The sequence below is a fragment of the Lipotes vexillifer genome, unplaced genomic scaffold, assembly GCF_000442215.2.
Source record: "Lipotes vexillifer unplaced genomic scaffold, Lipotes_vexillifer_v1.1 scaffold905, whole genome shotgun sequence".
Taxonomy (NCBI): domain Eukaryota; kingdom Metazoa; phylum Chordata; class Mammalia; order Artiodactyla; family Lipotidae; genus Lipotes; species Lipotes vexillifer.
Window position 1 is genome coordinate 674,722 of NW_006796034.1, and position 3,472 is coordinate 678,193.

The 3,472-nt window shown below is 39.6% G+C and overlaps 1 pseudogene; it reads left to right on the forward strand.

The window, feature by feature from the left end:
* Positions 1-444: 444 nt before the first annotated feature.
* Positions 445-1,103, forward strand: LOC103069614 (poly(rC)-binding protein 1-like; annotated as a pseudogene).
* Positions 1,104-3,472: the final 2,369 nt, after the last annotated feature.

Consider the following 3,472-nt stretch of genomic DNA (forward strand, 5'->3'; position numbering starts at 1 on the left):
GTAGCGGGTGGTGTAAGATATCAGCTCTGGATAGGATAGTCTTTAAATGAATTGTTTCAAGCCTACAAAAAATAGAGAGAGTAATCTTACAACTATCTATGTATCCACCTCTTAGTTTTGTCAATTCTTAATATGTTACCATGCTTGCTTCAGATATTTTTAAGAAATTTGAAAATTACACATATAGTTGAGCCTGCTTTGTGTCTCTTCCTGAATCTCATTCCTCTCCCTCCCACCTAGAAGCGATCATGTCCTAAATTTGGTGTTCATAATCCTCAAGCATAGCATTTTTCACCGCTTATCTATGTATCTATAAATAATTTTTAGTACTTTCACGTTTTAAATTTTATAAAAATGGCAGCATACACTATTCATTCATCAATTCAACAAATACTGAGTAGCTACTATGGCTAGGCACTGTTTTCGGCACTGGGGGTGTGGGAAATGCTGGCCAACTCCACTGAGTGGGCTGTCACCATTGCTCATGTGCTGCAGTCTGTCACCGAGAGTACCAAGCAGATCGGCCTAGGCATGCTGGAGATGCTCTCCCAGTCCCCAGAACGGAGAGTCAAGACCATTTTGTACCCGCCCATGCCAGATAGCTCTCTAGTCATCTGTGAGGGTGGCCAAGTTTGGTGCAGAGATGCTGCAGGCTACCCCACACCATCGATGACCTGGAGGGACCACCTCTAAATGCCTACTCAATTCAAGGACAACACACCATTTCTCCACTCCATCTGGCTAAGCTGAACCAGGTGGCAAGACAACATTCTCACTTTGCCGTGATGCACGGTGAGACTGGATTTACCAGAACTGACTCCAGCCTTCCAGAGATCAAGGCTATTGGGCAAGTTTGGATGCATTTAGTCAAACTACCCATGAACTCACCATTCCAAATAGCCTAATTGGCTGCATAGTCAGGCACCAAGGCACCAACATTAATGATGTCTGCCAGATGTCCAGGGCCCAGATCAGAATTGCCAACTGTGGAAGGCTCTCCTGTAAGGTAGGTTACTGTCACTGGCTCTGTTGCCAGTATTAGTCTGGCCCGGAATCTAATCAATGCCAGGCTATCCTCTGAGAAGGGCATAAGGTGCAGCTAGAATGGTGTAGGTTCACTCATAACCCCTTTATGCTGTATTCTCATAATCCAGCTGTGTAATTTCTGGTCAGTGGTTTCCAGGTTTTAAATTATTTCTAAGTGTTCAGTTTCTACACAACTTTATCTTTCCCAGGAATTTAAAAATCACATTCTCTGTTCAGTTGTTAATGCTGGGATTCATATTTAGCTTATTTTATAAGATTTTCTCTGTTTTTACGTTTTTTGGCTCATGGATTTTATTTATGTTTGTTGATAAGAAATGTAATGTTAAATTCAGTTTAGTTCTGTAATGTCAAGAATTAAAAATAAAAAATGGTTTGGTTAGTAACAACTAGAAAAAGTAAGAGACTAAACAAAAATTCCTGCCCTCATGGAGTTTGTATTCTAGAGGAGCAGAGAGACAATAAGCAAGAAGAGAAAGTAAAAACATATAGTATGTTTGATAGTGATAACTGCTAAGGATAGAAGAAAAAGCAGAGAAGGGGGTATGATGTCAGGATGGGGATGGGCAGTTGAAATTTTAGACTGAGTAGCCAGGAAGGCCTTGCTATTTCGATCCTGCTGCCATTAGATATTTTTTCTAACCATTAAGTTTTGAGATTTATCAATTTTGAAATACATACTTTTAATTAGTTACTTTCCACTGCTTCATGACATCAATAGCATGAATTGGACATAATTCATTTATCAATTCTCTGGTTGATTAATATTCAGATTGATTTTTGATATACTGTTATTAGAAACAAGGCTACAAAGAGTACACCTGACTGTGTCTCCTCATGCACTAATACAGAAAAGACCTAGGAGGAGACTGTTGGGCCGGTGGACATGCATGTCTTCAACTTCATTAGATGTTTCCAAATTGCTGTTCAAAATGATCATATCCATGATCTCTGCAGAAAAGGGTTGCCATAGCAGACCTGAAGCTGCTGTGTTCTAGAAGGGCTTACCTGCTAGGTTGGCCCTTGGCTGGTGCCTGCGAACTCAGATTTCTGGGGTGTTCTCACTGTTCTTTAACAGATAAGGGTGGTTACCTGTGCCTCAACTGTGCAACACTGTTGTTTATGCAGAGCACCTGCTTTCCCTCTGGGAGTCTGGAATTTTGGAACCTACTAGTTGGAAAGTGCTTATGTGACACAATAAAAACCTTGGGTGTTGCATCACTAATGGGCTATCTGGGGCAGAAACACCCATGTGTTGCTGTGTTGCTGTGTTTTTGCTGCTGTGAAATGACTTTTTATTTGGATTTTCATTTCCTTGTCTATTAGTGAGGTTAAGCATCTTTTCATATGTTTAGGGACCATTTGAGTTCCTCTTCTGTGATGTGCCTATCATATTCTTTGCTCACTTTTCTTTTGGGTTGTTTGTCTTATCCTACTGCATCATAGGAGTTCTTTATATCTGGATACTAACCTTCTGTTCCTTATGTGTATTGAAAAATAATTTCTCTCTCTTTAGGGCCCGTCTTTATTTTTTAGAGTGTTTTGTTTTATGGAAGTTTTTCATTTTAATGTATTCAAGTTAATTATTCTTTTCCCTGTGGTATGTGTGTGTGTGTGTGTGTGTGTGCACGTGCACATATGTGTTTGTCTTGTTGTGTGTCTTTTTTCTAATTTATTTTTTTATACAGCAGGTTCTTATTAGTCATCAATTTTATACACATCGGTGTATACATGTCAATCCCAATCGCCCAATTCATCACATCACCACCACCACCCCCCGCCGCTTTCCCCCCTTGGTGTGCATATGTTTGTTCTCTACATCTGTGTCTCAACTTCTGCCCTGCAAACCGGTTCACCTGTACCATTTTTCTAGGTTCCTGCAACTATACCAAATTCATTGCTTAGCTCTAGTAGTTTTCTGGTAGCATCTTTAGGATTGTCTATGTATAGTATCATGTCATCTGCAAACAGTGACAGTTTTACTTCTTTTCCTCTTTGGATTCCTTTTATTTCTTTTTCTTCTCTGATTGCCATGGCTAGGACTTCCAAAACTATGTTGAATAAGAGTGGTGAGAGTGGACATCCTTGTCTTATTCCTGATCTTAGAGGAAATGCTTTCAGTTTTTCACCATTGAGAATGATGTTTGCTGTGGGTTTGTCGTACATGGCCTTTATTATGTTGAGGTAGGTTCCCTGTATGCCCACTTTCTGGAGAGTTTTTATCATAAATGGGTGTTGAATTTTGTCAAAAGCTTTTTCTGCATCTATTGAGATGATCACATGGTTTTTGTTCTTCAATTTGTTAATACAGTGTATCACACTGATTGATTTGCATATATTGAAGAATCCTTGCATCCCTGGGATAAATGCCACTTGATCATGGTGTATGATCCTTTTAATGTGTTGTTTGATTCTGTTTGCTAGTAGT